This window comes from Pagrus pagrus (assembly GCF_965226575.1).
Source record: "Pagrus pagrus genome assembly, contig: HAP1_SCAFFOLD_226, whole genome shotgun sequence".
Lineage (NCBI taxonomy): Eukaryota > Metazoa > Chordata > Actinopteri > Spariformes > Sparidae > Pagrus > Pagrus pagrus.
Window position 1 is genome coordinate 50,161 of NW_028175237.1, and position 8,792 is coordinate 58,952.

Genomic DNA, 8,792 nt, shown 5'->3' on the forward strand with positions numbered 1-8,792 from the left:
GGAGTTTTTACCTGGAATTTCATTCATTAAGGGTGAAAAGTGGCTGATGTCAAAAATGAGCGTTTCAGAGCGATAGGAGGCTGTTTTAGCACTGTACAGTCGCCTAAGGCTGAAAAGTGGCTTATGTGAAAAATGAGCGTTTCAGGGCGAGAGCAGCCTGTTTTTGCACTAAGCTGCATTTCACTGAAAAAAGGTCTTTCAAACAGGTTTACTAGCCTGAACTCGTTGAATTTGGATCTTCTTCATGGCAAAGGAGTTTTTACCTGGAATTTCATTCATTAAGGGTGAAAAGTGGCTTATGTCAAAAATGAGCGTTTCAGAGCGATACAAGGCTGTTTTAGCACTGTACAGTCGCCTAAGCTGCATTTCACTGAAAAAAGGTCTTTCAAACAGGTTTACTAGCCTGAACTGGTTGAATTTGTATCTTCTTCATGGCAAAGGAGTTTTTACCTGGAATTTCATTCATTAAAGGTGAAAAGTGGCTTATGTGAAAAATGAGCGTTTCAGAGCGAGAGCAGCCTGTTTTTGCACTAAGCTGCATTTCACTGAAAAAAGGTCTTTCAAACAGGTTTACTAGCCTGAACTCGTTGAATTTGGATCTTCTTCATGGCAAAGGAGTTTTTACCTGGAATTTAATTCATTAAGGCTGAAAAGTGGGTTATGTCAAAAATGAGCGTTTCAGAGCGATAGGAGGCTGTTTTAGCACTGTACAGTCTCCTAAGGCTGAAAAGTGGCTTATGTGAAAAATGAGCGTTTCAGAGCGAGAGCAGCCTGTTTTTGCACTAAGCTGCATTTCACTGAAAAAAGGTCTTTCAAACAGGTTTACTAGCCTGAACTGGTTGAATTTGGATCTTCTTCATGGCAAAGGAGTTTTTACCTGGAATTTAATTCATTAAGGCTGAAAATTGGGTTATGTCAAAAATGAGCGTTTCAGAACGATAGGAGGCTGTTTTAGCACTGTACAGTCGACTAAGGCTGAAAAGTGGCTTATGTGAAAAATGAGCGTTTCAGAGCGAGAGGAGGCTGTTTTAGCACTGTACAGTCGCCTAAGGCTGAAAAGTGGCTTATGTGAAAAATGAGCGTTTCAGAGCGAGAGCAGCCTGTTTTTGCACTAAGCTGCATTTCACTGAAAAAAGGTCTTTCAAACAGGTTTACTAGCCTGAACTGCATGAATTTGGATCTTCTTCATGGCAAAGGAGTTTTTACCTGGAATTTCATTCATTAAAGGTGAAAAGTGGCTTATGTCAAAAATGAGCGTTTCAGAGCGATTGGAGGCTGTTTTAGCGCTGAAAAGTGGCTTATGTGAAAAATGAGCGTTTCAGAGCGAGAGCAGCCTGTTTTTGCACTAAGCTGCATTTCACTGAAAAAAGGTCTTTCAAACAGGTTTACTAGCCTGAACTGGTTGAATTTGGATCTTCTTCATGGCAAAGGAGTTTTTACCTGGAATTTCATTCATTAAAGGTGAAAAGTGGCTTATGTCAAAAATGAGCGTTTCAGAGCGATTGGAGGCTGTTTTAGCACTGTACAGTCGCCTAAGGCTGAAAAGTGGCTTATGTGAAAAATGAGCGTTTCAGAGCGAGAGCAGCCTGTTTTTGCACTAAGCTGCATTTCACTGAAAAAAGGTCTTTCAAACAGGTTTACTAGCCTGAACTGGTTGAATTTGGATCTTCTTCATGGCAAAGGAGTTTTTACCTGGAATTTCATTCATTAAAGGTGAAAAGTGGCGTATGTCAAAAATGAGCGTTTCAGAGCGATTGGAGGCTGTTTTAGCACTGTACAGTCGACTAAGGCTGAAAAGTGGCTTATGTGAAAAATGAGCGTTTCAGAGCGATTGGAGGCTGTTTTAGCACTGTACAGTCGCCTAAGGCTGAAAAGTGGCTTATGTCAAAAATGAGCGTTTCAGAGCGATTGGAGGCTGTTTTAGCGCTGAAAAGTGGCTTATGTGAAAAATGAGCGTTTCAGAGCGAGAGCAGCCTGTTTTTGCACTAAGCTGCATTTCACTGAAAAAAGGTCTTTCAAACAGGTTTACTAGCCTGAACTTGTTGAATTTGGATCTTCTTCATGGCAAAGGAGTTTTTACCTGGAATTTAATTCATTAAGGCTGAAAAGTGGGTTATGTCAAAAATGAGCGTTTCAGAGCGATAGGAGGCTGTTTTAGCACTGTACAGTCGCCTAAGGCTGAAAAGTGGCTTATGTGAAAAATGAGCGTTTCAGAGCGAGAGCAGCCTGTTTTTGCACTAAGCTGCATTTCACTGAAAAAAGGTCTTTCAAACAGGTTTACTAGCCTGAACTTGTTGAATTTGGATCTTCTTCATGGCAAAGGAGTTTTTACCTGGAATTTAATTCATTAAGGCTGAAAAGTGGGTTATGTCAAAAATGAGCGTTTCAGAGCGATAGGAGGCTGTTTTAGCACTGTACAGTCGCCTAAGGCTGAAAAGTGGCTTATGTGAAAAATGAGCGTTTCAGAGCGAGAGCAGCCTGTTTTTGCACTAAGCTGCATTTCACTGAAAAAAGGTCTTTCAAACAGGTTTACTAGCCTGAACTGCATGAATTTGGATCTTCTTCATGGCAAAGGAGTTTTTACCTGGAATTTCATTCATTAAAGGTGAAAAGTGGCTTATGTCAAAAATGAGCGTTTCAGAGCGATTGGAGGCTGTTTTAGCGCTGAAAAGTGGCTTATGTGAAAAATGAGCGTTTCAGAGCGAGAGCAGCCTGTTTTTGCACTAAGCTGCATTTCACTGAAAAAAGGTCTTTCAAACAGGTTTACTAGCCTGAACTGGTTGAATTTGGATCTTCTTCATGGCAAAGGAGTTTTTACCTGGAATTTCATTCATTAAAGGTGAAAAGTGGCTTATGTCAAAAATGAGCGTTTCAGAGCGATTGGAGGCTGTTTTAGCACTGTACAGTCGCCTAAGGCTGAAAAGTGGCTTATGTGAAAAATGAGCGTTTCAGAGCAAGAGCAGCCTGTTTTTGCACTAAGCTGCATTTCACTGAAAAAAGGTCTTTCAAACAGGTTTACTAGCCTGAACTGGTTGAATTTGGATCTTCTTCATGGCAAAGGAGTTTTTACCTGGAATTTCATTCATTAAAGGTGAAAAGTGGCGTATGTCAAAAATGAGCGTTTCAGAGCGATTGGAGGCTGTTTTAGCACTGTACAGTCGACTAAGGCTGAAAAGTGGCTTATGTGAAAAATGAGCGTTTCAGAGCGATTGGAGGCTGTTTTAGCACTGTACAGTCGCCTAAGGCTGAAAAGTGGCTTATGTCAAAAATGAGCGTTTCAGAGCGATTGGAGGCTGTTTTAGCGCTGAAAAGTGGCTTATGTGAAAAATGAGCGTTTCAGAGCGAGAGCAGCCTGTTTTTGCACTAAGCTGCATTTCACTGAAAAAAGGTCTTTCAAACAGGTTTACTAGCCTGAACTTGTTGAATTTGGATCTTCTTCATGGCAAAGGAGTTTTTACCTGGAATTTAATTCATTAAGGCTGAAAAGTGGGTTATGTCAAAAATGAGCGTTTCAGAGCGATAGGAGGCTGTTTTAGCACTGTACAGTCGCCTAAGGCTGAAAAGTGGCTTATGTGAAAAATGAGCGTTTCAGAGCGAGAGCAGCCTGTTTTTGCACTAAGCTGCATTTCACTGAAAAAAGGTCTTTCAAACAGGTTTACTAGCCTGAACTGCATGAATTTGGATCTTCTTCATGGCAAAGGAGTTTTTACCTGGAATTTCATTCATTAAAGGTGAAAAGTGGCTTATGTCAAAAATGAGCGTTTCAGAGCGATTGGAGGCTGTTTTAGCGCTGAAAAGTGGCTTATGTGAAAAATGAGCGTTTCAGAGCGAGAGCAGCCTGTTTTTGCACTAAGCTGCATTTCACTGAAAAAAGGTCTTTCAAACAGGTTTACTAGCCTGAACTGGTTGAATTTGGATCTTCTTCATGGCAAAGGAGTTTTTACCTGGAATTTCATTCATTAAAGGTGAAAAGTGGCTTATGTCAAAAATGAGCGTTTCAGAGCGATTGGAGGCTGTTTTAGCACTGTACAGTCGCCTAAGGCTGAAAAGTGGCTTATGTCAAAAATGAGCGTTTCAGAGCGATTGGAGGCTGTTTTAGCGCTGAAAAGTCGCTTATGTGAAAAATGAGCGTTTCAGAGCGATAGGAGGCTGTTTTAGCACTGTACAGTCGCTTAAGGCTGAAAAGTGGCTTATGTGAAAAATGAGCGTTTCAGAGCGAGAGCAGCCTGTTTTTGCACTAAGCTGCATTTCACTGAAAAAAGGTCTTTCAAACAGGTTTACTAGCCTGAACTGGTTGAATTTGTATCTTCTTCATGGCAAAGGAGTTTTTACCTGGAATTTCATTCATTAAGGGTGAAAAGTGGCTGATGTCAAAAATGAGCGTTTCAGAGCGATAGGAGGCTGTTTTAGCACTGTACAGTCGCCTAAGGCTGAAAAGTGGCTTATGTGAAAAATGAGCGTTTCAGGGCGAGAGCAGCCTGTTTTTGCACTAAGCTGCATTTCACTGAAAAAAGGTCTTTCAAACAGGTTTACTAGCCTGAACTCGTTGAATTTGGATCTTCTTCATGGCAAAGGAGTTTTTACCTGGAATTTCATTCATTAAGGGTGAAAAGTGGCTTATGTCAAAAATGAGCGTTTCAGAGCGATACAAGGCTGTTTTAGCACTGTACAGTCGCCTAAGCTGCATTTCACTGAAAAAAGGTCTTTCAAACAGGTTTACTAGCCTGAACTGGTTGAATTTGTATCTTCTTCATGGCAAAGGAGTTTTTACCTGGAATTTCATTCATTAAAGGTGAAAAGTGGCTTATGTGAAAAATGAGCGTTTCAGAGCGAGAGCAGCCTGTTTTTGCACTAAGCTGCATTTCACTGAAAAAAGGTCTTTCAAACAGGTTTACTAGCCTGAACTCGTTGAATTTGGATCTTCTTCATGGCAAAGGAGTTTTTACCTGGAATTTAATTCATTAAGGCTGAAAAGTGGGTTATGTCAAAAATGAGCGTTTCAGAGCGATAGGAGGCTGTTTTAGCACTGTACAGTCTCCTAAGGCTGAAAAGTGGCTTATGTGAAAAATGAGCGTTTCAGAGCGAGAGCAGCCTGTTTTTGCACTAAGCTGCATTTCACTGAAAAAAGGTCTTTCAAACAGGTTTACTAGCCTGAACTGGTTGAATTTGGATCTTCTTCATGGCAAAGGAGTTTTTACCTGGAATTTAATTCATTAAGGCTGAAAATTGGGTTATGTCAAAAATGAGCGTTTCAGAACGATAGGAGGCTGTTTTAGCACTGTACAGTCGACTAAGGCTGAAAAGTGGCTTATGTGAAAAATGAGCGTTTCAGAGCGAGAGGAGGCTGTTTTAGCACTGTACAGTCGCCTAAGGCTGAAAAGTGGCTTATGTGAAAAATGAGCGTTTCAGAGCGAGAGCAGCCTGTTTTTGCACTAAGCTGCATTTCACTGAAAAAAGGTCTTTCAAACAGGTTTACTAGCCTGAACTGGTTGAATTTGGATCTTCTTCATGGCAAAGGAGTTTTTACCTGGAATTTCATTCATTAAAGGTGAAAAGTGGCTTATGTCAAAAATGAGCGTTTCAGAGCGATTGGAGGCTGTTTTAGCGCTGAAAAGTGGCTTATGTGAAAAATGAGCGTTTCAGAGCGAGAGCAGCCTGTTTTTGCACTAAGCTGCATTTCACTGAAAAAAGGTCTTTCAAACAGGTTTACTAGCCTGAACTGGTTGAATTTGGATCTTCTTCATGGCAAATGAGTTTTTACCTGGAATTTAATTCATTAAGGCTGAAAAGTGGGTTATGTCAAAAATGAGCGTTTCAGAGCGAGAGCAGCCTGTTTTTGCACTAAGCTGCATTTCACTGAAAAAAGGTCTTTCAAACAGGTTTACTAGCCTGAACTGCATGAATTTGTATCTTCTTCATGGCAAAGGAGTTTTTACCTGGAATTTCATTCATTAAAGGTGAAAAGTGGCTTATGTGAAAAATGAGCGTTTCAGAGCGAGAGCAGCCTGTTTTTGCACTAAGCTGCATTTCACTGAAAAAAGGTCTTTCAAACAGGTTTACTAGCCTGAACTGGTTGAATTTGGATCTTCTTCATGGCAAAGGAGTTTTTACCTGGAATTTCATTCATTAAAGGTGAAAAGTGGCTTATGTCAAAAATGAGCGTTTCAGAGCGATTGGAGGCTGTTTTAGCACTGTACAGTCGCCTAAGGCTGAAAAGTGGCTTATGTGAAAAATGAGCGTTTCAGAGCGAGAGCAGCCTGTTTTTGCACTAAGCTGCATTTCACTGAAAAAAGGTCTTTCAAACAGGTTTACTAGCCTGAACTGGTTGAATTTGGATCTTCTTCATGGCAAAGGAGTTTTTACCTGGAATTTCATTCATTAAAGGTGAAAAGTGGCGTATGTCAAAAATGAGCGTTTCAGAGCGATTGGAGGCTGTTTTAGCACTGTACAGTCGACTAAGGCTGAAAAGTGGCTTATGTGAAAAATGAGCGTTTCAGAGCGATTGGAGGCTGTTTTAGCACTGTACAGTCGCCTAAGGCTGAAAAGTGGCTTATGTCAAAAATGAGCGTTTCAGAGCGATTGGAGGCTGTTTTAGCGCTGAAAAGTGGCTTATGTGAAAAATGAGCGTTTCAGAGCGAGAGCAGCCTGTTTTTGCACTAAGCTGCATTTCACTGAAAAAAGGTCTTTCAAACAGGTTTACTAGCCTGAACTTGTTGAATTTGGATCTTCTTCATGGCAAAGGAGTTTTTACCTGGAATTTAATTCATTAAGGCTGAAAAGTGGGTTATGTCAAAAATGAGCGTTTCAGAGCGATAGGAGGCTGTTTTAGCACTGTACAGTCGCCTAAGGCTGAAAAGTGGCTTATGTGAAAAATGAGCGTTTCAGAGCGAGAGCAGCCTGTTTTTGCACTAAGCTGCATTTCACTGAAAAAAGGTCTTTCAAACAGGTTTACTAGCCTGAACTGCATGAATTTGGATCTTCTTCATGGCAAAGGAGTTTTTACCTGGAATTTCATTCATTAAAGGTGAAAAGTGGCTTATGTCAAAAATGAGCGTTTCAGAGCGATTGGAGGCTGTTTTAGCGCTGAAAAGTGGCTTATGTGAAAAATGAGCGTTTCAGAGCGAGAGCAGCCTGTTTTTGCACTAAGCTGCATTTCACTGAAAAAAGGTCTTTCAAACAGGTTTACTAGCCTGAACTGGTTGAATTTGGATCTTCTTCATGGCAAAGGAGTTTTTACCTGGAATTTCATTCATTAAAGGTGAAAAGTGGCTTATGTCAAAAATGAGCGTTTCAGAGCGATTGGAGGCTGTTTTAGCACTGTACAGTCGCCTAAGGCTGAAAAGTGGCTTATGTCAAAAATGAGCGTTTCAGAGCGATTGGAGGCTGTTTTAGCGCTGAAAAGTCGCTTATGTGAAAAATGAGCGTTTCAGAGCGATAGGAGGCTGTTTTAGCACTGTACAGTCGCTTAAGGCTGAAAAGTGGCTTATGTGAAAAATGAGCGTTTCAGAGCGAGAGCAGCCTGTTTTTGCACTAAGCTGCATTTCACTGAAAAAAGGTCTTTCAAACAGGTTTACTAGCCTGAACTGGTTGAATTTGTATCTTCTTCATGGCAAAGGAGTTTTTACCTGGAATTTCATTCATTAAGGGTGAAAAGTGGCTGATGTCAAAAATGAGCGTTTCAGAGCGATAGGAGGCTGTTTTAGCACTGTACAGTCGCCTAAGGCTGAAAAGTGGCTTATGTGAAAAATGAGCGTTTCAGGGCGAGAGCAGCCTGTTTTTGCACTAAGCTGCATTTCACTGAAAAAAGGTCTTTCAAACAGGTTTACTAGCCTGAACTCGTTGAATTTGGATCTTCTTCATGGCAAAGGAGTTTTTACCTGGAATTTCATTCATTAAGGGTGAAAAGTGGCTTATGTCAAAAATGAGCGTTTCAGAGCGATACAAGGCTGTTTTAGCACTGTACAGTCGCCTAAGCTGCATTTCACTGAAAAAAGGTCTTTCAAACAGGTTTACTAGCCTGAACTGGTTGAATTTGTATCTTCTTCATGGCAAAGGAGTTTTTACCTGGAATTTCATTCATTAAAGGTGAAAAGTGGCTTATGTGAAAAATGAGCGTTTCAGAGCGAGAGCAGCCTGTTTTTGCACTAAGCTGCATTTCACTGAAAAAAGGTCTTTCAAACAGGTTTACTAGCCTGAACTCGTTGAATTTGGATCTTCTTCATGGCAAAGGAGTTTTTACCTGGAATTTAATTCATTAAGGCTGAAAAGTGGGTTATGTCAAAAATGAGCGTTTCAGAGCGATAGGAGGCTGTTTTAGCACTGTACAGTCTCCTAAGGCTGAAAAGTGGCTTATGTGAAAAATGAGCGTTTCAGAGCGAGAGCAGCCTGTTTTTGCACTAAGCTGCATTTCACTGAAAAAAGGTCTTTCAAACAGGTTTACTAGCCTGAACTGGTTGAATTTGGATCTTCTTCATGGCAAAGGAGTTTTTACCTGGAATTTAATTCATTAAGGCTGAAAATTGGGTTATGTCAAAAATGAGCGTTTCAGAACGATAGGAGGCTGTTTTAGCACTGTACAGTCGACTAAGGCTGAAAAGTGGCTTATGTGAAAAATGAGCGTTTCAGAGCGAGAGGAGGCTGTTTTAGCACTGTACAGTCGCCTAAGGCTGAAAAGTGGCTTATGTGAAAAATGAGCGTTTCAGAGCGAGAGCAGCCTGTTTTTGCACTAAGCTGCATTTCACTGAAAAAAGGTCTTTCAAACAGGTTTACTAGCCTGAACTGGTTGAATTTGG